This window comes from Triturus cristatus, chromosome 12 (assembly GCF_964204655.1).
Source record: "Triturus cristatus chromosome 12, aTriCri1.1, whole genome shotgun sequence".
NCBI classification, from domain to species: Eukaryota; Metazoa; Chordata; class Amphibia; order Caudata; family Salamandridae; genus Triturus; species Triturus cristatus.
The window spans coordinates 389,899,139-389,925,428 of record NC_140595.1 but is presented as its reverse complement, the minus strand read 5'-3'; positions in this window follow the sequence as shown (position 1 = coordinate 389,925,428).

Sequence of the window (26,290 nt, the reverse complement as noted above, 5' to 3'; positions counted from 1 at the left end):
GACAAGGTGATTGCAATGTGTTGCTGTGTCAGTTTTGTGATACCCATTACAGACCCTTCAGTGATGCTGGTTCATGTAACGGTGCCCACACATGGTCTGAGAAAAGTAGAAGTGAATCTCAACATTTGTTGTTTATGTGCAATGGTAGAGATTAGCAGTCTGGTGTGTGTGTCTTGTGTTGTGTGTGTCGAGGTAAGCACTTTGTGTTTGAATTTCATGTATTTTCTAGGGTTGGGGCATGGTGAGATTTGTCGGGTTTGACATATGTTGCTTACAATACTCATGTATGCAATTCCGGCTGGGCAAATCTTACGAATCTTAATGGAACTGGAGCCATTACTTTAGGCTCTTTCCTTGAAAATGGGTTAAGGACCTGTATCATATTCATTCTTCTACATTATGAAACATATTGACAGTTCATGGTCATAGAGGGAGCAACATTTTATGTAAACTCCACCCTAGATTTATAGGTTGCACAACCAAGAAAGGAACCATCAAGCTGTCTCAACAGCTCAACTAGCTTAATATCTCCATAGTTCTACATTATTCTGTGAGGATTCATTTGAAGTGGCAATAATGTTTTCAGAAAAAGGCAGGGGCATGCAGTGGGTGAGCGTGCATGGTATTGAAGACATGCTGCTCCTTAGAAGTCCTTCCAACTTCGAAGTTGAAACTCTGCATTGCATCAGACTCAACGCATCACCACTGTTGTGTGACCAGGACCATTTCATCACCGCCAACGTGTGGATCGACATTGGCGCATTGCCCCTTTGTGCTCCGCAGCTTCTCCATCGACAGGATCTTCAACATTGAAGCAACACGGACTGAGGTACTTTTGCTCATCTGGCCCAATCTGGTTCCTGTAGCTGTCTGCGCTGCATCACAGTCGGCCTGAACTTTTGAATTCGTCCCGGTCCATCGCGACCAGATGTCCCTTGTTGGTGCTTAGTGGTTTTTGGAGCTGTTTTCACTTTATTCTTTAAAAATTCATATCTTGAGCTTCACGTATTGGATTTATGTTGTTTGAGTCTTGTGTTATTTATTTAAATATTGCCTCTTTTTTTAAAATTTGGTGTGAGATCTGCTTGTGTGGTGTTTTGACTGTTTTCACTGTCATCGACTAAGGCAGAGCCCATTGAGAAGGTTTTCTGTATAAGCTTAGAAGCAGAAATGAGCGAGGAGCATGAACAATTTTAAAAGAAAAGTGCTCCCTCTGTGTTCGTGCCTGTGTAGCAGGCACACAATTGGATCCTGAATTACATGTAATTCAAGGGCAACAGCAGAAGGAATCCTTTTATTTTATTCCTCCTCGAACGGAACATTGTCATTTAAACAAGAATAAAGTGTGTCTTGGAGATGCCTGCGCAGTCGTAGTAAATTCATGATGTTGCAGCTATGGCAACCCTCGGTGTAACCGGAATGCACTAAGTTTCCTATGCGCAACAAGTTGGTTGACACTTCCGGGTACCGCAGAGCTTCATGCCTGCAGAAGCCACTCGTGTGTTTTCTTCTCCTTGAGTGATTCTGTGAGACGGCTTGAGGGGAGGGAACAAAAGCCATGCTAAAGAAAGCAACAAAGAGATAGATTAAATGTCGTCACAGCCCACTGAGGAGCCTTACTGGTCATTATTAGTGCGCACTCTAACAGCATGACCTTTGTACACCACAAGTTTGGTTGTTTTTAAGTCACATAGAGTTTCACTAGCGGGTGACTCACAGTGGACTGAGTTTTAATTAGTTAGCAGATGTGTTAGTCACAATGCAGTTGTTCTGTGGGACTGTTCCTTTACTATAATTTCTGTGCTAGTTTCCCAGCCAAAGTTCGTTAATATCATGAAACTTAGATAATGTCAAACAAAACCAAATGGAATAGTACAAAATGAGCCATGTTCCTTACCCACGCTGTTCACAGTACCGCCATTCCCATCAATCTGTGTGGGTGTCCATTTACAAGAACTATGTTATGATCAGAGAAACAACTTTGACGTAAACATAAAGGACTCATGGATGTGACTTGCTCAATAAATCATTTATTTCACGTAGTTTACTTGGTTTCTGTGGGCCTGGTTCTGAAATCTATTTTGGCTTTAAGACTTCGCCTATAGACAAAATTGACACTATTACGCCAGCCATGCATACAAAATAGGATACATGGCATGTGTAAACTGTTTCACTACTATATGTAATAGTATGCCATGACTACAAATATTTAGGCAGGTGTAAAGCGCGCCATGGGGTTTGGAGCGAATGTTCAGAAGCCTATGAATTCTTTGTCATTCACAAACTTCCCTCTGCCCTTGAATAACCTTCGAATTGGTGGAGATTTACTTCAGCAGCTCGCATTGAGTTACTATACCGAAGGCGAATGCAAAACCCCCATATTGCACGAAGGCTTAGGATAATGGTTTCTGCATGGGGAAGAAGGGATTCTTCTTGCGGAAAAGAAAGAAAAATAATCAGCATTTGCATTGAAGCTGACTTACTCTACTGCATGTTTATATATTATGCATAGACCTGTGCATTGAGAAAATTGAAAATGTCTTGTGGCATTCCAGGAGTATTCCTAGCACTTTTTCAGACATGCAACTGGGAACGTATGTGATTCACAAATCTCAATAATCTCCAGCAATGCATAGGAGTATTTGCAGGGGTGGAAACTTACAAATATGTTTGGAGAATCAGGCCTGGTGTATTTTGAACCAATATTTCCCCAAGTTCCTTTCTATATATACCAGAGATAAATTGTTACTGTGGGTGGTACAGCTACACATCTACCAATGGCATGCTGAATGAGAATGGGAATGTACCCAGGAGGAGGAGAAAACAGAGCTCACCCAACACCTTAAGGAATTCCTGTGCTGAGGATTTCAGAGTCCCAAAACTAAGCAATGAAACTCAACTGCAGAAATTGTACTTCCTACACAAACCACACTCTCTGCAGTCTTACAAACCTTTAGGAACATACACATAGGTATCTTACACTAGTGAGTAATTTATATGTGTACGTTTGTGTTACAGTTTTGTGTAACAACTTTTTTGGGCTATTCACCAAATTTGAGTGTAGAATTAGTCAAATGTGTAGACGTTTCACATCTCCACCCTTTAAAAAAAGGGAGTGAAGACAAATTTAGAATTGTATCTTTACTACTGTTAGAAAGAAACAGTTGCAAATCCAGCATTACACATGGTAAACAACTGATACATTAACACTCTCCTATTGAAAATAGTGGACGCAGGGGCCTAACATATAACCTCATAGGAAATAATGTTAAATTAAGGTAAATTATTTAAAATAGTTAAAAAAATATAAATAAATATAACTCATTGTTAAAAAAAAGCGAATCAAATGTTATTATTTAATTATAAAATATTTTAACCTACTCTTTTTTAATTATATTACTTTTTATTAATTCTATACATCACTTCTCATAATTATAAATGCAAAGTAAAAAAAGTGTATTTACTCTAGGTGGGATATTATTTTATAATTTAAACTTCGAAAAATATTTTTCATTTAAATTCATATAATTAAATTAATTAAAGTTTTAATTCTAAATGAGGTTAATAGTGTTGTAGCATTCTTATTTTATTCCACATATAAAATAAATACATACAATTAATCTGCATTAATATTTAACATAAAACTCTTTTTGCTAATTTATTATCAAGATTATTAAACTCTTCTAAATTTTCCATTAGTTTACCATAGTGAAATCTCCACCCCAACTATAGGGTCCCCTATAGTTAAGTATAGGGAAAAATGAAAAAGTTTATTCAAAGCAAAAGATTAGTCAAATATGTTTATGTAAAATAGTCAATAATATTTCTTTTATTTATTGAAAATGCAGAACAAAAATAAAAACATTCTACATCACTATTGACTTCCTTTTGAATTAAATCTCAAATGTATTAAATTAAATAAAATATTTTTCTGATGTTTAAATTGACTCATAAATTCTCACTTAAAGTAAAAACAAAATGATTTTGTTTATTATGCATTCAAAATGATTAAAAGTTATATAAAGGATTCATAAAAAGCCATTGAATTATATTATTATATTTCAATGAAAATTAAAATTAAATTAATGTACACATTCAAACAGTTCGCAAACATATTTTATAATTTCATTAAATATGCGTTATTTCTAGATTTTACTAATAATAAATTATATTTATGTGTATAGTTAACTGTTTCCGATAATGTCATTTAATTTAACAATATTTCCAAAGGGGCAATATTTTAAGTTTATACCTCCAGTACTTTCTCGGGAGGGTGTTGCAGTATAAGTGGTTGGCTATGTGTGGTGCTGGACCTACTTCAGCTCTTTGCTGGAGTAATGTACTACTGGTTTGAGTCCCTTTTTTGCCTGTAGTAACTTTAGAAGAGCAGTTTGTGATTAGCAAGGGGCTAGCTCTTTTGGGCATGAGCACATAACCCTCACTGATCCCCTCCCTAAGCCTCCCTTAAACCCAATCCTTACTTCTCCCTAAACGCCTTCCACTTAGTTGCAGGTATGCCCTTTTCCCCCCTGACCTGATTTGTGAATAGGCCCCTATATTGAAATAAATGCTAACTGAATCATTTCCATAGAATATGTGGATAAATAGGTTACTGTATCTTTTAGGTGTCTTATTAGGAATAATGTTTTTAAATTATTTGTGCTGTAAACATATGAAATTGTTTTATGCATTAAGTTACAATTTATTGACTATATTTTTTGTTATCCCTACTTTTTGCTCATAACTGCTTTTATGGCATATTGGGCACAAATAAACATAATTGAATCTGAATAGGTACTGCCTCTGGATTGCAATAATATAATTGTAGCCATATATCTGACTGGCTGTGGCAACATGACCCACCTCACTCCAGAATTATGATGTTGAGAGAATCTGAGTTACCTGAGAATGAAATGTATTAGGGGGAGAAAATACATATGCAGTGTCTTGAGGAGATTAAATTAGAATGGAATTCCCGCCTATGCTGGATCGAAGAATAAGAGTAGAAAAAGGGGTGACTCTATGCTGTGCGGTTTTGCCACAGAAATTCACATTTATGCATAACTTATTTTATTTCATTCTATCTATTTTTTTGTGTGTGTGTATTTGTAAACTGGAACATACCACCATATAGTAGGCTGAGATGTGTGTGCCCCACCTGAAATTAATATAGCTGGAAAAGTGCAAAACCAACATTTAAAGGAGACAACATCAATAACCTGAGACAAACATTCAGTTTTAATGACAGATTGTTTTAGTTTTTGTACATATCAATACATGAATCTATGCAATGATGGAACGGAAAAAGCATGGGTCTTGGCAAACATGTTTCTTAACAGGCCCTTGCCTAAACTGCAACAGGTAATAATGAAACAAAAAAGTTAGCAATTACTGATGATATGTATCTTTAGTGTAACAGCAAGTCATCAACATACATCACACTTATAACATGATACAACTCATTCCAAGGCAGATAGTGGTTGAGAACAATAAAATGTGTGCATCCACTAGGACCATGTAGAGGTCCATGATGAGATGGTCTTTGCTGATGATGGGCTGTCAGTGTCAAGGGTCCTTGAGTGACATTTAGGATGTCTGCCCTGAGGAAGAAGGCAAAGAGTTCGGGCGGAGGCTGATCCTGCACAGGGAAGGAAGGGACTTGGGGTGGCACTACAGCCTTTCGGAAGGATAATATATCTGATGAGAAAGAAGTAGAATAGGTCTGCAGTGCAAAGCTTTTGCATGGGAATGTTCTGATGATGATACCATTCACAAATCTATGTTTTCACCACCACTATACAGGAGAGTATTGTGCTCTTTGGATGGTTTTGAAAAGGGTGCTTCAAGATCACCTAGTTTATGGTGTTCAATTTCTGAGATCCGTCCTGTCCCACTTCCTGGAAAGGCAGCTACCTAAAACTTTGAAGAGCAAGGTGCTCAGGGAATTCAAAGAATATAGTTTGCTTTATTTCTCAAACTTACCGATAGAACCTATTGTGGGATGACTTAAAAATCCTCAGGTTGGACATTCCCATGAGAAACAGACTATTGTGAATGAAGGGCCAGTTCCAGAAGCAGTGCTTGAATGACTGGTGTTTGAAACCCTCAAAAGAAAACTGTAAGGAAACTGTCTGGCAGTCTTTGAGCAGCCCACCAAAGGAGTGGGTCTGGAGCTGTTGAGATGGGAAATTCCTTTGTTTGGAGAACAGCTGTGTACTCCTGCCCTGAGCAACATAGCTGCCTTTTTCCGATATCCTGAACTTGTTGCACAGTTATCACCTGAATAAAGACTTTGGGACCAATTACGATTTTGGCGGTCCGATGGACCACCAAATCAGAGGTGGCGGTGCGGCTACCGCCTCACTGGTCCTCTGACAGTCGTATTTTGAGTTGGGCTGTTGGACCGCCATAGGACCACTGCTACCTCCAGGGATCCGTGATCGCCGGTCTTCTTGTAGCAGTCTGAGGCCTGCAATATTCTGCCGGTGCCACTGCAACACCCCAATCATATTCCGAGTTTCCTCACCTACACAGTTTTAATGGCGGTGAGCCAGCCTTGAAAAGTGTGGCGGTGTGGAAAATACTGCTGCCTCAGTGCCAGGGAATGCATGCAGGGCCCCCGTGTATGCATGCCCCTCCCAGTTCATCCATGTCATGGACTTAACAGTCCATGTCATCCAGGAATGTGTTGTGGCGCTCCCATTGCCGTGGCCTTCTAAGGCTCAGGTATGAACCTTTGAAAGGCTCCTCTGTGGGACCGCCGCAGCATGGCCACCCAGCAGGATTAAACTTGTAATCCGGCAGGTGGTCTGATTATGGGTTTGGTGGTGTGGCAGCAGGAGCTGACATAGCATCCCACTGCCACACCACCAAACTCATAATCAGGCTCTTAGTCTGATCTGCAAGGATGCCCACTTAAAGGAAAGGAACCAATCTAAACCAGTTCCAGGACACTGACAGTGGGATCACACCCCCTGTCTGGAAAAGTACTATTTGTGTGGGACCCAAGCTCTCCCACTTGTTTCCAGATTTCTTTTGATCAGAGGATGGGATACTCTGCAATTTACTTCAGAATCTCATGAGTCTCCCAGAGGTGAGGGGACATCCCCTAGAAGTTTACACAAACTTTATGAAAGGAGCTGTGAGTGTTCCTTGAGTCCCTGCGAGTGTGTTCTGTCTGTTGAGAAATGGGAAGGTACAATGCACCTGTAAAAGTGCACTTTCTGAGGGAAGGAGTGCCTTGCTGTGCCCAGTACTCGGGGGCAGCTTAAAAGAGTAGATGGAAGCAAGAATGTGGACCAAGGCTGACACCATCTGATCAGTGTAAGGCATACGTTCTGTCATCACCTGACAGAAGAGCAGTGAGACTGCGACTGCTGTTCAGCCCAAACCATTAATTGAAGCCTAGTACCTGCACTGACACTCCCAAGGGCAATACCTAAGCAGCTGTGATCTTTCAGATGCCATAAGTCGAGGGATATCCTTTCTGTCACCAGCAGTGGGCTGAGGAAGCCTGCTCATAATATCCAGACCGGCCAATCTGCACCTTCACATCCAAGTAGAGTTGCTGTACCAGCTGATGACTTTGCTGGAAGCGCAACCTGCATTAGAAAAGTAAACTGAAGGTAACATGCTGTACAATCAAGCTCAAAGTGATCTTTTGCCAAGAGAAGTGATCCTTGGGGGCAAGGTCTTACTACAGGCCCCACCAACAAGCCTCAGTGATGGAAACACTACAGACAAACCCATGGGTCTCAAACCATCAGGGAAGCTGCTCGTGCACATAAAGGTGAGGTTTTAATAGTTAAGCATGCAGAAATCAAATGAATAAAAAACATTAACAGAAAGACATTTTTGGCCCACTTTATATTGCACTGAAAATTCATTGAATTGTGACCATGTTTCAAGAGAATTTCCTAAGATATACAACAATCTATTGATTGACACTTTCAAGGCGAGGATAATGGCAACTAGTGCCTGGCTACAGTTGTGTAACGGAATTTGAGGGGGCCCCCCTGCAAGGTGCGTGGAGGGGCCCCCGATCCGGATTTTATCAGGAGCTCTCGGATGTGAGTACTGTGCTGAGGGGGCCCCCTGCAGCTGGGCCCCCCCCACCCCCGCACCGTGGGAGCTGCAGGCCTGTGTTACGCCCCTGCCTGGCTATTATGTGATAGTTCAGTAAATGTGGACACAAATACATATATTGTTTCCTTGTAGACCCTTTAGTAATCACACATTGTCAGCTATTTAAATTGGTTAAGGCAAGTGATTTTCTAAATGTACAGTGTTGTAAGAAATGAGAGTGCAGTAGTTACCCATGGTGCCAATGAAAAATAGGTTGAAAGTATGTGTGAATATGAGAGGCAAACAAATGATTACAGATTGTTAGAAGACTAAATGTGCCTCTTTGACTTGTAGACACATATTGTTGCATTTTTAAGGGCATCTATATTATATGGCGTATATCAAGCCCACATTTCGATTGGGCTACACATCCCCTTTGAGGAACAAACAAGAGATTACACCAAAATTGTGATTCCAAGATGTGTGATAATTTCAGCACCTCATGGGCATTTCCCTGACCAATTATAGTTAAGCAGGACATGGTGGAATTTGTGCAGGGAATAAAGGCATCATTCTCAGCTTTATACCTGAGAAACATCTGATGTTACTGTGTTCTACGCAAGTGAGTTCTGATCTGCTTTATCCCCATTTTCGATTTTGAGCCTCCCGATTATTGGATCTCTGCTATGAATAAGACCCCCAATGGAGGCTCACCCACAGGATGCTTCTGTCAAAATGTTTTTGAGCTGTAAACATCAGTGTCTGCCTTTTAAAATACGGCTTGCTGTTGTTTAGCAGGGGTAATTGGTTCTATGCTGGTTACATGTAAACATGTGTGTTCATATATGTGCACACATGTGCAGCTGAGGGAGGAAATCTGCTGTCTAACTCAGGCTGGCATCTGTACACAGATAGTTCTTCTGCAAATAGGACCCAAAACAAAATGATTTTCAACTGTGCAATTATTATACTTTAATTGTCCATCTAAAAAGAAAAGTTCTCTCTCCCCTTGACTAAAGTCTAAGGCCTTATTACGGGTTTGGTGGTCCGACCGCGGTAGGACTGCGTCCATCCCCACCACCAGCCCATGATGATGGTGGTCCAAAGATCACCATATTTCGAGTTGACCATGGGGCCAGCAGTGTGGAGGCAGAGCTCTTGCACCGGTGCTGAGTGCTTTTGCCAAATATATTGATGCATGTGTGTACATTACAACTGCAGATGTGTTGTATGCATATATGAATGATATATGTGGAAAGATACCATAAGCCCATTATCTGGGGTTCAGCCCATATGTGGGCAGTCCTGGCAATGGGTGTAAGGTACGAAAAGGACTTACCTGTAGATCACCGCAAACAGGGTCGTAGTCCTCGGCATGAAGATCCTGCTGTGAAGGAGGGACCTGGAGAAAGGGATACACGTTGCAATCTGCCCGGAAGAACAAGAAAGGGGCGAGTAAGATCCCCAATTCCTTTGTCAGTGCCACCTTGAAGCAGGCAGTTGGATTGCCACGGTATGCTCTTGGAACAGGCAACTCATAAAACAGATGCAGCTCCCCTGTACCACCCTATGGTGGGTCCCTTTCCCCGATCGCCAACCTGGTGGTCGGCGGGGTGCTGGCAGTCTCAGTGGTCCATAGGCGGTCTTAGCAAAGGCGATTTGCCCAACTCATAACACGGCGGTCTGACCGCCCAGCTCTCACGCTCGGACCTCCACCACGGATATGACGGTCCACAGGACTGGCAAACTCGTAACGAGGTCCTTAGTCTGTAGTGCTTGACTGTATTTACAACTTGGGGGAGGACTGCCCAAAACATCCGTTTGGATTCTGTCAACATAAAAAAACAATTGACTTGATCTTTGTTTCCTAAAGACTTTAAAATGCTAAATTGCTCATATTCAAGCTCCTTCATGTTTTTTATCATTTATGATATTTCCTTCAGGGGTGGGCGAAAATTCCATTCACTGAGTTTTGCCCACTCCATGTTCCACTTGGAATATGAAGATCTGGCAAAACTCCTCCAACCGCTGCATGTGTTTCGTGTGTGCAGCATGCCAGTATTAAATTGGTGAGCGTGAGTGAGAATGTGCAACCTCTAGGATTACTTTTGGTAGCTAGAACCACTCCTGGCGAGATTTATCAATGTGGGCGGTTGTGGCAGGTCATGACCATTCACGAGGAGAAAGGTGCCGCTCGATTAGAAAATGTACTCAAACAGCAGAAAGAAGCAGCGCCCTCTGGCACACTGTGTGGTGCAGTTCGCAATGATTTTACAATTCAGAACAAGCTCCCAGTGCTAATAATCAGTGCAAGCAACGCGACGTGCTGAATTCCACCCAGCCGTGGAACTTTATGGAATCTTGCAGAGTTTTTATGTAATGCCGTGGAATTCCGTGGAGAGAAACTCTGTGAGTTCCACCCACCCCTAATTTCCTTGAGCCAGTGTTTATGAGATTCAGGTTTGCATCTACTATGCTGGGCCAAGAGCATTACCCTGCTGGTTAGGTGGTAGTTCAACATCTCCACTGGACAATGGGCCCATTTGTAGGGTATTAGACTTCTAATTCTGTTCAAACTCATCTATTCTTGGATCTCAATTAACTTTCTGAGGCTAATCCCATGATGACTGAATTCCTCCTGTTTGCCACTAGCACCAAATATCCATAGATTCAAGTTTAGCTCCCCAACTTAAACCTACCAGACTTGAACTCCGGCTAACAGACAATGCATAATCCCTGGGCTTGACCCTAGACACAGAACTTTTGTTTAAGCAACACACTGCTAGCAAGACCAAGACAGATTGGTTCTAACTATTCCTCTTGAAGAAATGGAAGCCTCTTCTCTGGAAATATGACTTAAGAACAACTGATACAAGCCATATGCCTCTCCCATCTAAACAGAGGCATTCTCTCCAGTAACAACCTAGAACCCCCAGTAGATATCTGACATGCAGCAGCATTACCCTTCAAGGCCTTACATTTTTTTTATTACATCACCACCATCAATAGCAATAATTGTATCTTCCAGAGGACTACACCCCTTGTTCAGTGCTCTGTTGATCTACAGCTAGATTTGTTCTCTACAAATACCACCTCATACATAATTCCATACATACATACATCTACAGATACATACATAGATACATACTTGCTTACATACAGAACAAGCATTGGCATAGCCAATAGGTCTCACTTTTGGGACCTTCTAAGTATTTAGTTATGCAGCACAATATCCTTGGTGCAACCACATCAACTGTTGCGTGGCTAAACACTTATAAGGTCCCAAAGGCAAGACCTATTGGCTATGCCAATGCTTGGTGTGGTTGTGTGTGTGGTTGTGTGTGTGTGTGTGTGGTTGTGTGTGTGTGGTTGTGTGTGTGTGGTTGTGTGTGTGTGTGGTTGTGTGTGTGTGTGGTCATGTGTATGGTTGTGTGTGTGTGTGGTTGTGTGTGTGTGTGTGTGTGGTTGTGTGGGTGTGGTTGTGCGTGTGTGGGTGTGTGTGGCTGTGTGTGTGTGGTTGTGTGTGTGTGGTTGTGTGTGTGGTTGTGTGGGTGTGGTTGTGGGTGTGGTTGTGGGTGTGGTAGTTGGTGCGGGTGTGGTTGTGTGTGTGGTTGTGTGTGTGGTTGTGTGTGGTCATGGTTGTGTGTGGTTGTGGTTGTGTGTGTGGTTGTGTGTGTGGTTGTGTGTGTGTGCGGTTGTGTGTGTGTGGTTGTGTGTGTGGTTGTGTGTGTGGTTGTGTGTGTGCTTGTGTGTGTGGTTGGGTGTGTGGTTGTCGGTGTGTGTGTGGATGTGTGGTTGGGTGTGGTTGGGTGTGTGGTTGGGTGTGGTTGTGGTTGTGTGTGTGTGGTTGTGTGTGCGTGTGGATTTGTGTGTGTGTGTGGTTGTGTGGTTGTGTGTGTGGTTGTGTGTGTGTGTGGTTGTGTGTGTGGGGGTGTGGTTGTCGGTGTGTGGTTGTGTGTGTGTGGTTGTGTGTGTGGTTGTGTGTGTGTGTGGTTGTGTGTGTGGTTGTGTGTGTGGTTGTGTGTGTGGTTGTGTGTGGTTGTGTGTGTGTGTTTGTGTGTGTGGTTGTGGTTGTGTGTTTGTGGTTGTGTGTATGTGGTTGTGTGTGGGTGGTTGTGTGGTTGTGTGTGTCTGTGTGTGTGGTTGTGTGTGTGTGGTTGTGTGTGTGGTTGTGTGTTTGTGGTTGTGATTGTGTGGTTGTGGTTGTGTGTGAGTGTGGTTGTGTGTGTGGTTGTGTGTGTGGTTGTGGTTGGGTGTGTGGTTGTGTGTGTGGTTGTGTGTGGGGTTGTGTGTGGGGTTGTGTGTTGGGTTGTGTGTGGGGTTGTGTGTGTGGTTGTGTGTGTGTGGTTGTGTGTGTGGTTGTGTGTGTGGTTGTGTGTGTGGTTGTGGGTGTGGTTGTGGGTGTGGTTGTGGGTGTGGTTGTGTGTATGTGTGTGGTTGTGTGTGGGTGTGGGTGTGTGTATGTGTGTGGTTGTGTGTGTGTGTGTGGTTTTGTATGTGTGTGTGGTTGTATGTGTGGTTGTGTGTGGTTGTGGTTGTGTGTGTGGTTGTCATTGTGTGTGTGGTTGTGTGCGTGGTTGTGTGTGTGACAGTAATACTAAAAGCATCTCAAAATAAAGGAACACAAACATCGAGTTTGTGGAAAGAGAAAGCACGTTGTAAGTCAAACGGGTGCAGCAAAGCATTAACACAACAACAAAACAAACAAGATCACTTAGCGAAGACTGAGTGCTGGTAATGGATACACACAGCCCATCATCTTAAGAGTTCGATTGCAGCCAATGTGCACTCAAACCTGCCCCCTCCTTGTGAGTTGCACCCCATATTTCATGAGTTGTAACTGCTGCACCCACCATAGCGCTTTGAGATCTAAAGCGCTACATAGGTCTAATCGATTAACCAGTCGCCAACATGCTGTGCTTTTAAAGAGAATGTGCCAAAAGCTTCCAGCTTCCTCATCATGTCCTCATGAAAGCGCCAATGAAAGGACTCCCTGAATGGTGCAACGGACATGAAGCAGCCGCTGCGATCAGAAATAAACACTGTGAACGTTGTCCAGTTTCACAGTAACATTTCTTTAATGTTCTTTAAGTCACAAAACAGTAATACTAAAAGCATCTCAAAATAAAGGAACACAAACATCGAGTTTGTGGAAGGAGAAAGCACATTGTAAGTCAAACGGGCACAGCAAAGCATAAACACAACAACATGTTCTTTGATGTTTGATGTTCTTTGAACGAGAACATCAAAGGGGCGCCGCGAAAGTGATCGCGGGCGAAAGTGAAAGTGATCGCGGGCGCTTAATGAGCATGACGAGGTTTGCCAGCCTCTGCTCCTAAGCGCGCGCCCGCGCACATGCACTGTAGTTTTAGGCTGGCCATGGTAGCATTTTTTGAGCCCTCACAAAAAGTCTCGCCAGACCAGCGCATGCGCTGGGTCAGGCGAGACCTAAAAAGGACTGACCATCTTGCTCATTAACCTCTGCCTGGAGAGGACTCCGGGCTTGTATGTCTTGCACTCTGCAGACTTTTTCTCCAGCACCCGTGGAATTAGTTTCCTCACTCCATCTGGAGGACAGTATTGGCCAGACTTGGGGACACTGAAGGAGAAGGTTGTTTTGGATTACTGTGAACTTGTCTTTTTGTGGAGACTCTGAAAGAGGTGTCTTCTAGCTCTGGATTAACCCACAGGCACCCTATTTGTGATCAGGGGGCCCTGAGGCCATGGGGTGCTGATGCTGAGAGACCCTTAGCCAGAAGACTATCAGGGGATCGGTGGCAGGAGGCCAGATCATTAAGTCTCTCCTTCAGTGCAGGAATAGTATTTTACAATTAGATTTACAGACAAGATCCCTTAAGAGTTACTACATTACTGGGGTCTGGAGCATGACAGGATGAGTAAAACTCAACAAACCCCAAAGGGAAACAACTCACCAGGTCGAAGATATGGGTATTTTATTAAGCTGCTCATATGCAGCATTCTTTCACCTTGCTGTTTGTGCCTGATGCCTGAACACACACAATAGTAGTGAAGAGACTGCCTAGCAGCATCTTTATCCAAACCTCAGAGAACGCTAGACATGTATATCCCAAGGAGGTCCAATCAGCGTATGGCACATTTACTTGAAATTCAGAACATGACCCCAGGCAGAGGATAAGCAGTTGCACTAAACCAAGTCTGGTGAGCATGCCTGGAGTGGAGTGTGAGGCTTGAGGATACCCTAGGCACAACTTAGTGCTGATACTTGACTTGAAACACCTCCCCTTGTCTCTCCCACACTGAGGAGTGAAGCACAAGGGAAAATTAGCAGGTGGGGAGGAGGAGAGAAGCAGATGGCTTCCCTGCCGAGACTGAGCAGCAGTGTGCTGTCCGGGCGGGAAGCTGACATGACCTATCTGGGATGAGCTTCCATGCAGTTTGTGAAGAATTGTGTGGATAGGACCCCAATGTTGGGCAGGGCACCACTTTTAAAAAATAAATGCACCAAGGCATGCATAGGAATGAAGTAAAAGGAAATATTTAATAGCTCAGCATGTCCAAAGGAAAAGCTGTAGGCTAAGGGATCCTGATGTTCTGGGCCTGTCCTACTGTAGATCCTGAGCAACTGGGCCAAGTAACACTTCAGCACTTGACTCTCAGTAGTAGCCCCGGTCGAGCAATCCAAGGCTTCTCGGGTGGAGGTAGTCACAGAGGGGTGAAAATAGGCTCATTACTCAAACACACGTTCAGCAGCAGCAATAAATAATTGTGCAGCTAAATACTTTCTTTCGTTAAAAAAGGAACATGTATATATGAGCCCAAAGTGAAATATAGTATTCACAAATGACAAGCACAGTCCCCTAAGGTCAGGTTCCTGAGTTCCACTCCCTCCTGGTTAGCGGTGGTGGTTATTCCCCATTCACTATAAACAACATTCAGGTTAAGCCCCCTAGTAGTGCGAGTCTCAGGAGTCCCACTCTGACTCTTTAAATAACTAAAAAGTATTCCATCACCAAAGCGCTATATGGCAGACAAGTTCCCTTGTGCAATCTGGCCCATAAATCAGTCTTACCCGCACCAGCAGGACCTGAATGTCAGGAGTCTCCGAGAGAGCCCCCTTCGCAGATACTGAATCTGGAGCAGCTGGGTCAATAAGTGCTTCAACATGCGGCCCAGGAGGGGCAGTGGTTGGCTGTCCTCGAGTTACTGACATGTGGTCCTGTGAAGGAAGCGGCCGGGAGTATTCAATGCTCTCCGATGCTAGTAAGTTTATTAAGATCCTCCCCACAGGTGACAGGGGGTGCACTGCTCCTGGTGCTTCCTCCAGTAAGGACCGAGGCCTACTCGGGTCACTATTGTGGCTTCCTTCTCTTGTGGATGGTCTCAACCAGACCACGGTCCTTGCTTTGTCCTGATGGTCCCCCTAGCATACAGTGTCAACATCCTCACTATGTACACAAGCTATGGCCCGATAGGCACAGCAGCAATCTTCCCGGTAGCCCTTTCTGGTGTACAAGGTCATCAACTTCACTCCGCACTTGAGCAATGGCTTTTCACCACAGCATCAATCTTTTCACCCACCCCACCTTGCAAATGGGGACTCCTACTTAAAACCTGCACATTAGCGATGACCCAATCAATACAGCTAAGTTCACAGCTCACTTCACAGAAGCCATCCTCTAACATACAAGGAGCGGCAGCATTTCCTTGAACATGTGCAATGGTATCCAATCTCCAGGATCCCCCACTGGACCTCGCTCCCTCCAGACCTCCTCTTCCTTACATGGCCCAGTGGTCTTGGCCAGCAGGCAGGTATTGGTGCTCCAAGCTCCAGAGGGAGGTGGTCTTAAAGTCACTGGGCATTGCCCCCTCACTAAGCTGGGAACTAACAGATTCTTGCTCCCAGTCCTGGTCACAGACAGAAGTCTTGTGGAGCTTCTCCTCCTCGCACAACCCGACTGGCTGTTTGACAGTTGACAGTTTTGGGGACTTCAAGCTCCCCTTCTTATAGTCTATTTCCAGACACCAAATGTGATTTAGAGGATGAAAGTGAATGTTGAGGGTCTCCTTCCTTTTGAAGTGCCCTCTCCTCTGCCCTTCCTCCAGAAAACAGTCTGTCACAGGCAGTAGGAGGAACTCCAAATCTGCTAGCTCCACAACACAGGCCATGGCAGTGACCAGATGTTCACACCTGGATGTCAGCTATGGTGAGATGTGTATCAAAAGTTTACAGCAGGGCCTCAGCCCTACTCTTGATGGTTCTCTTATCAGCCCCATCTACTTCCTGAGACGTGCCAAGGCCCCTTCCTAGTTACCTCTCTCTGAGTCAAAGAGCACTCTTTGAAGTACACTCAAGAGCCTTGCTCTCCCTTTTTCCAGTGTATCCAGTCCATCTCACAGGAATGCATTAATCCACAAATCTGTCTGGGGGATTCCTCTACCTCCTCATGTTCCTCCAGTTGGCCCTGGGTCTCTCAAAATTGAACCCAGGAATTTTTACCATTCAGTCATACATACACCCAGGCCATGCCACACACACACTGCACAGCACTACATCTCCCATGCATTTTACTATTCAAAGGCACACAAACACCCACCACATGTATATAACATGCACACACTGTGTGGCACTACACACCAAACCATTTTAGGCCAAAGGTAAGTTAAGCACACAGAAAGAGAACTATTAATGAGGGAGCCTGTAGGCCTAACTCCAGTAACACAGGTTAAAAAGACCTGTTCATTCCTATTGATCACTACACATGAATGAATGAGTGAATGAATGAATGCATGAATGAATGAATGACCAACATATAAAGAGCAAACAAATGCTCAAGGGCTTAAAGGTGCTAAGGCGGTTCGACTACCGGAAGAGCAGGAGCAAACAACCCTCAATGAAAGACAGTTACAACACAAAAAGCCAGGTCTTCAAGGACTTGCAAAAAGAAAGATGTGACTCAAGACAAGAGATCGACATGGGGAGAGTGTTCCAAAGTCTATAGGCTACTATAGCAAAGGGTCTTCCTCCTGATCTTACCCTCCTGAACCTGGGAACAACCAGATGATTTTTATTGGCGGGGCTCAAATGTCTAGAGGGGACATAGCGTTGGAAGAGATGTCTAATTCCCTCCGGACCCGAACTGTGATGCGCATTATGAACAATACACAGGTCCTTGAACAGAATTCATTTCTCCGATAGGAGGCAAATGCAATTTCTGAATGGCAGCAAAAATTGAGTGAAATTTCGGAACGTCCAAGACAAGTCTTGCTGCTGCATTCTGAAAAGTTGAAGATTATCAATAGAGGCCTTATTTATATCCAGATAGAGGGCATCACAATAATCCATTTTGGATAAAATCAATGCCACAGCTGCTTGTTTCCATGCAGGAAGGGAAAGAAACAGGAATATCTTCCTGGGGGTGCGTTTAACCCAGAAGCAGGATGAAACAGTCCTATTGACATAGAGACTGAAGGACAATATGTTGTCAACTTTGACACCAAGATTCTTTACCGTGGCGACAGGACAAGGACATGGTCCAAGCGTTTCTGACCACCATGAATAGGTCCACATAGATTGTTAGTTACCAAAGACCAGAACCACCTTTTGTCCCCCATTCAGTTGAAGGTAGTTGTTACCATCCAGGATGCCACAGCCTTCATACAGTTATTAAAGTTGGTGGCTGAGGCCTCTATATCCTTTATGATGGACACAACTAATTGTGTATCGTCTGCATAGGATATTGCCTCCAGCCCAAATGATCTAACCAGCTTAGCCAACGAAGAAACATAGATATTAATGAATGTGGGGCTCAAGAAAGAGGCCTGTGGGGTGTGCCGCCACCACCCTGCACATGCTACTGAACTGCTGGCAAATGGAATGGCCTTTCACCAGTATGGGGGTACTGCTTGGGTCAGCCCATCCACTCCAAAAAGACCACAATCCATGAGACATGCCTATGTCATGGCACACACGCATTGTCTGTGTTCGCCCATGACAACAAAAATCAGCATCAAGGATACAGACATCATTACAGATGGGGCACTCGGGGCAAGGGTGCACATCCATCACCCTGCAGGGACTTTTCTGTTCCAACAGTTCCTTATTCCCCATATTCAATAAGGGTAATAAATTGCATGTTACCCTCTCCGCGTCTGCATATATTCTTTATGCCACCGGATTTTTCCATGTGCATTTGTTTGTAAACAAATGTATTTAACCAAAGCCCAGATGCAAGGGGATACATCTGTGCAGTAAGATAAAATCTCATTGAAGAGGCCTTGTGACTAATAAGAGAGTTGTTTCCATGTGTAATGTAATTGTAACATGCAATCTGTGAGGCAGCAAACATTGTTTATCTAATATCAGATTCTTTCTACTGTGGTAGCAAACCGAAAGGTGACCTTGGTTGTTAGCACAGTTGCTTTAAACAACATATTGTAAAGGTGACACCTCACAGCTTGTAGTGGAAGAAGTCGGTTTATTCCAGAATATGCATCTGTCCATGAAGGAGCACTGGAGCAACTGACTATAAAGAGAATGCCATGCTCCAGTGACCTCATCACATTCCAAGCCTAGCGCTTGCACAATACCACACATCTTCCTTTTTATAAAACAGGAAATAATACAGTGCAAATAACAATAGTACTATTCTAATAAAAACAAATGATGTTTGAAAAGATAATTTCATCTAACACAACACCGTACCCCCCCTTAAAATAAAACGGAACAGTTAACGAGAAAGAAAATCATTCAATTTCTTTGGTCTTACAAAAGTGCGACCACATCTTCTTGTATTTGGGGTAAACAAATCACTCTTTAAACATTTCTTAGTTTCTCCAGGCACAGAAATATTATGAGGGACCAAGGCCACATGAGTAATGCCCCACCAATTTCCATCAGAGTTTCACAGAATTCTTTCTTAATTCACATACCTGAACAGGATCTTTGAATTTCAACAAACCTTTTCCAACAAGGACTGGATTCTTAACACGTACAAAATCACCCACTTTTAATCTAAATTTTTTGTCAAACCATGATTGTTTTTAATAGATCCTTTTAGACTGGTCAAGTTGGAATTTGATTCAGCAGATTTCCACCAGCTATCAACACTCCCATGCTTTGGTACCAGTTTTGTATTCCAGTAAGGACATAATTCAGTGGCAGCTTCTCTACCCCTTATCAACTCAAATGGGGATTTCCCAGTAACAGAATACGGAGTAGTACGGTGGGACCACACCAAATCTTGTATGGACTTGGCAACATCCATGTTGCTCTTGATAGAGGCTTGAATACATTCTACCAAAACTTTGTTAAAGCGTTCAACTTTCCCATTGCTTTGAGGATGATAAAGGGGTGCTCTCAAATGTTTTATAGCACAATTGTTTTAGAATAAAGATGTTTCTGTTGAAACAAACTGAACCCCATTGTCAGTGAGTAACTCTCCAGGGAGTCCCTCTCTTGAGAAAACTCTCTGAAAGCACTCAATGACTTTCTGGGTAGTAGGTTCAGAATCAGGTTCAACTTCAACCCATCTGGAAAGGTGATCCACCACGACAATGAAATTTCTCTTACATTTGGGAAGGGACGCAAAAAATCAACTCCAATACACTGCCAAGCTTTCATGGGACAGATACTTACTGATTCTACATGAGGTTCTGTTATTAAGACTTTGTCACTTAATTTACAATTGACACAGTTGAACACAAAATCTTCAACCTCAGAGTACATGGGTGGCCACCAAAACCTATCTTTGATTTTTCTTTTTGTCAAAGTGGAACCTAGATGACCACTGTGTGCTAAGTCTATCAATTATTGCCGGAAACAGAAAGGTACAACAAGTTTGTTACCATGCACTAAGAAATTACTCTCTAAGGATAATTTATCAAAAACCTTCCAAAACATCTGTAGTTCATGCTGTAATTGAGTCTCTTTAGGCCAATCAGATTTCACAAAACCAATTACTTCACTTACAATGCAGTCATTTTCAAGGGCTGCAATCCAATCTTTCTCAGAAATGGTGACATCTCTAACATATGCAATGAAACACTCTTGAATTTCTGTTTCCCACTCAAGATTCTCGGGTTCTTCAATAGGAAGCCTGGATAAACAATCTACACAAGAGTTTTTCCCACCAGGAATGTACTTGATGGAAAAAGTAAATTCCAATAGTTTTGCTGCTAATCTAGAGATTCTGGCTGTGGTGCGTTTGATCTTTTTACCTGACAGTATGTTCACCAAAGGACAGCGGTAAGTCTTTAGAATAAAAGGCCTGCCCCACACATAGGCTTTGAATTTCTCCACACTACAAACACACGCTAAAAGTTCCTTCTCAATTACTGAGAATTTGCGTTCAGCTGGTCTTAAAGTTCTGGAAGCAAAGCCTACAGTAAACTCACGCCCCATGTCAACTTGGGTAAGAACTGCACCCAGACCATACTCACATGCATCAACGGTAATTACAGTAGTTCTGCCTTCAAGAAAAGGCTGTAAGGCAGGAATACTCACAATTTTCTCTTTGATGATTTTGAAAGAACGTTCATAAGAGTCTGACCAAATTCACTCTGCATTTTTCTTTAAAAGAGGTCTGAAAAACTCAGCTGACTTAGCAAAATTCTTTAAGACCTTGGCATAAAACTCACAAAAGCCCAAAAAGGAAAGAAACTGTTCCTTTTTCTTGGGAGCAGGTGCGTCTAAAATGCTTTTGACAAGGCATGGTTTGGGTTTTACTCCCTCTGCAAAAAATACATGACCCAAATACTTAATTTTCTTTATCTTGAAAATAGATTTGTCTTTCCATAGAGTATCACCTCTAGATTTGAGTGTGCCCAAAACTTTACTTATTACCTCATCATGTTCAGACTCACTTTTAGTAAACAACAAAATGTCATCTTGAAACACCCCCACTTGTGAGATACCATGAAACATTTCGGAAAATCAGTCTTTGGAAGACTGCTGCAGCTGAAGCTATGCAGAAGGGCATCCTGCAGAATTGAAAAGTGCCCTCTGGTGTAACAAAGGCAGTGAGGTGGCTGGCAGCTTGATCTAACTCAACTTGGTGATAGGCCAATCTAAGATCCAGTTTTGTGAACCAGCTAGAGTGACCAATCTATGTAATGAGATCTTCTAGTCTGGGCAAGGGAAGGTTGTCTACCCAGATGGCCTCGTTGACACTTCTTAAGTCCACACACATCCTAAGTTCACCTGTCTTCTTCTTGGCTAAAACTATGGGAGATAACCACAAAGTACCTTCAACGTTCTCAATAAAACCATGCTCACACATGTCAAGCAGCATATCTGAAAGTTCTTTTCTGACACTCAAGGGTATGTTGCGTAACTTGTGCTTTACTGGTGTAATATGTTGCTTAACTTTTATAGAGTAGACAAAGTTGGCAATTTTCCATTACTTATCTTGAAAGACCTTTTGTAAATGTTTTCCCAATCATTGTTAACATTGGTAACACACTTAACGTCATGTTTACTACTGGTAGTGGCATCAACACACAAAAGGTTGTGTTTTTCAATGGTAACAGGGTTACTAGAACTAGGTCTAATAGTTAACTTGAATTCAGCTTGGTGAGCAAGGCCTAAAACAATAATGCCTTTGCGTGCAACATACACTTTCCCATTGATAGAAGACTCAAGAAATTTGATAGAAGCCCAAAAATAACCAACAAGATCCACTTTACTACCTTCAAAAGCCACTGTCATTATGTCAGGATGTAGCATTGATTGAGTACTCCACGACTGTGTGTATTTGCTATGATCTATAATGGTAATGTGACCTCCAGTATCTACTAAAAGTTTAATTGAAGCTCCACTGATCCAAACCTCAACCTCTGGATCAGACACTAGAGAAGATTTGTCTTGCTTTACACATCTCACACCTAATAATAACTCTTTGGATGTATCGTCAATATCATTACCAACAACCTCATAGTCTTCGCTAACTACACAACAAACAGAATTGTTACATTTACCCCCTCTACACACTTTTATAAACTGTCCCATTTTGCCACACTTCTTGCACTGTTGTCCATGTGCAGGACAGTGTTTAAAAGTGGAAACGTGGTTGGGTGACCCACACTTAAAGCAACTTACTATCCGTGTTTGGAACGTTTGGGGGTTGGGTTTCAAAAACTCTTGCTCTTTTCATTTTCTACATTTGTTAAAAACTGCACCAGAAATGCTTGTTGTACTAAGAGATTCCTCTAAAAATGTTACATCTTGACAAGAACCCTCATCACTTTTAGCTATACCAAAAGCTTTGTCTAGTGATGGACTTTTACAATTGAGAAGACATTCTTGAATTGTTTTTAACTACTTCTTACTGCTTCAAATTCATCAAGATCAGATTCATGTAGATCTACAAAATCAGGTAAGTGATCAAAAATATTTTGCCCTTCAACTCCTAAATGATAATACATTAAGCCTTTTTTCTATCAGGCTTGAATTTTGTTGCATCAATGTCTACTAAATACGCTTTAAAAGAACAAATCCAAAGTTTCCATTCCAGGAGAGGGTCGCCTGGTTCCTGCAGAAAAGGTGCCAGTGGTGAAATGCTCTGCATGGTTTTCAGAAAAGAAAAAAAAAAGAGAGAAAATAAAAACTTTGTGCAAAGTGTGAAAATCACTCAAAGGTGGATCTGCTCAAAATGTGCAGATCGCTGATGAATTGGCACAAAATAAATGTCTTAAAAGAGTAGATCTTTGTTTAAAGCGTACAAATCGCTGAATATTTTGGATAGAATAAATAAAATTGCCAAAAAGTAAATAAGCGTGCAAATCGCTGATGTAGACATTTGCACCGATGTAGATCAACTGAAGTACATTGAATAAAACATAAACTGGGCCTTGCAGTACTGCTGGAGACCATGACAGGCAGAAATGTCTCACCTAAGGTATTCACTTACAAGTGAATAAAAATGTCATTGAAGTTAACGATGCAGTTAACGGATTGCTCCCTGGCCCCTTCGACTATGTAGTTGACATCCGATGAATAGGTGGACATCCAATTAGACCCAAATCGTCACCAGTTTTGTAAAGATGACACTACGCAGCTTGTAGTGGAAGAAGTGGGTTTATTCCAGAAGATGCATCTGTCCATGAAGGAGCACTGGAGCAACTGACTACAAAGAGAATGCCATGCACCAGTGACCTCATCACATTCCAAGCCTAGAGCTTGCACAATACCCCACAAATGTTATCAAGCCACTTTGTTTATTTGCAGTCATGACATAAACACATGTATATTTACAGTGCTTGTGTGAAGAGTGGTGTTTGATTGATCTTGGTTTCTAGCAGTAGTTGATGACCTTTCGCTGCAGTTTGAAGAGGTTTTCTTGCATGGCAAATAGCAATGAGTCATAGTGAAGGGGCTTAAGCAGTCGAGCGACTAGAATCTAAATGTAACATAAAGTGATTACGGTGATATTACTTTATGAATTGAGTGAACATTTCAAAAAGAGCACTACGTCTCAAAAGGGACCCTGTCACAGACCAATCTTAATTTCATAGATTCAAAAGGTGTGTTAAAGAAGAGGGCATATTAAATTGAAGTTTTTTCCTCACTTGGAACAGGATTTGTAAGAGAACATGGACCAATCTCTGTGATTTTTTAGGCGAGAGGTTTGCGTAACTGCAGAAGTTTTAAGGACCCACCAGACCTAATGTTCATATTAATATTCTGTTATTAATACAACACTTGCTACTGACACTTACCTGCTGTGTAGTACTATGAAAAATAATGGTTACTATTTCCCAATTTAATGATACTCAACTTATCAACATTACATGGAAGAAAGTTCGACTTGGCCCTGCTGTGATTTGAATTTGTGATGGGCAGAACACCTACAGATTGTAGCACTGAACACTTAACATTGTTTGTTTTCATGTGTTACTTGTTAAATTCCAATGCTTAACATTGTCACAGGTAATATCTTTCAAATCTATGCTGACTCAAGGCTTTTTCATGAAAATCCGCTTATCAGTAAAAAAATCATCTACATCTTTTATCAACACTTAGCATAGCTCAACCTTTAACTCATCCACAAACCTAACATTGCCCTCCTCTTTACACCTGCCCATTCGTCGTGATTTAGCATGATTCAATCATTGATACTGACCATTATTGCTCAGACATGCACAGTCCTGGCATTTAATTATGTTCACTCATCATATCCTTACACATGCACACACTCACACACGCACACACACACACACACACACACACATCACACACAGACTCTCACACAAACTCTCACTCACTCCTACACTAAATGTGAACAAAGGTGTGTTAATTCATAAGGAAAAATTAACATTCTGCTTAGAAAAAAGTAATGTGAGTGGGGAAAACAGTTGTTCACCCAGGATGGTCAGCTACATATTCTTGATTAAAAATATTTTTCTCGTTGTCACTTATTTTTATATTTGCTTGATTACATTGAGTGTTAAAATTAAGTCACTGTCTCTATCATAGTTGATGGAGTGATAACAACTATAAAATCATTATAAATAAATATATGCATACATTCTTATATATATATATATAATTAAATAAAAAGGTAAATATAACCCTATCTAGCTCTCCCTCCCAATTGCTCCTTAATTTGCATTGATTAGCCCTAATGAGTTTAAAAACATTTTGCATTCAATGTGCAGTGTAAGGCTATATTCTTGCTGGTTTGCTATAAATGACTCTGTAATGTGCGACTAGGAATGGGGGAAAAGGTACTCATTCTGCATACCAAAGGTTGGAATGTGTGAAATCTAATTGGAATTGTCTTCCACAAGTTTAATATTTTAACTCAAACCAGCGCTTTAAATGGATATGCATTTTAGCTAATGTCCCCCCACCCATAAACCACAAATCAGTTTATTTAGTCTTATCTCATGGAGAAAAGTTGGCCTATAACACACAATGGAGGAGTGGGGCGTTGGCTCACATTCTTGAGCAAAATACTTCTTTTCTGCTTCTGTTGGCAACCTCTTGCAATGTGGCTCCTCTAACCAGACTTATTCAGTGCTTGTGGATAATCGTAAGTTGGTTTCAAAATCTGTCCCATCCCTGGTAACCTTGTCCTCGTCCCCTAGAGGAACAGTGGCCACAAGTACCACATGAATACCCACCTATCCAGACGCTCTTATTCAGCAACAGTATGCCAGATGTTTTGGCTGCAAATAAGCCACAAAAGATAACATTTAAGACATAGTGCAGCCTTATAAGATGTTTTGCTACCCCAGGGATTCCCAAACTTTTTAGAACCACAACCCACTTTTTAGAACAACAATCTTTTGCAACCCACCTACCTTTAATGGGCATGAAGCAGGAGAATTTTGAATGTAACTAAAGCATTGTGTGATGACACACTGTCATTTACGGACAGCACATTTTTCATTGAAATGGACACTAACCTTGCACAGACATGCAGTTTTACTGTTAAAACTATATAGCACGCACAATAACAAGTGGAAATCAGGTGTCTGTGGATTTTTATCTTTTGAGCATCACCAAGCAAAGTGTCTTGATTTGTTTTGATCCCATTAGAATTTCTGTTTCTAGCACACCAGCATTATACAAAAATGTGATTCATTTTTCCTTTTCTAAATGCTGAATGCATACATTTCATTTACAGGTATTTACATTTTGTTGTGTGTTGCACAAAACATGGCATCCTGCAGCCTTTCCTTTCACACACCCTGTACTCCAGCAAGATTATCACATAATTTACTTTTAAAACTCCTTTGACTTTTCAGTCAGAGAAAATAAAGTAAACACCAATACCCATGTTAAAAAGAATAAGCAGCATTTTGGCATATGATGCTGCCTGACATTTGATCTCTGTACTTGAAGCACCGGCAAAAGTGACAAGATAAACACAGAATTTAAAAGCATCTTTATTTATTGCTCAGAATATCCAGTCCCATCAAAAATATGGGTCGCAACCCACAGTTTGGGAAAAGCTGCGCTACCCCCTTCAAAAGGATTTGAGTTGGGTATAGTCCTGGATGGAATGAGGCGGCTGACCTACTATTGGTCCAGACTCTCTAACCATACCTGTTAATTACAGACTTCATACATCATTACCCAGATTTCTTGTTTCAATGATGTGATGTATACTCTAAAAAAGTCTACCAAACATGCATAGGGACTTTGACGGGTTTATTATGATCCCACTTATAAGAATACTCACAAGTCTAAACTGCATAAAATAAAGTTGACATTAAATTGATTAAACAAAATCATTTCACA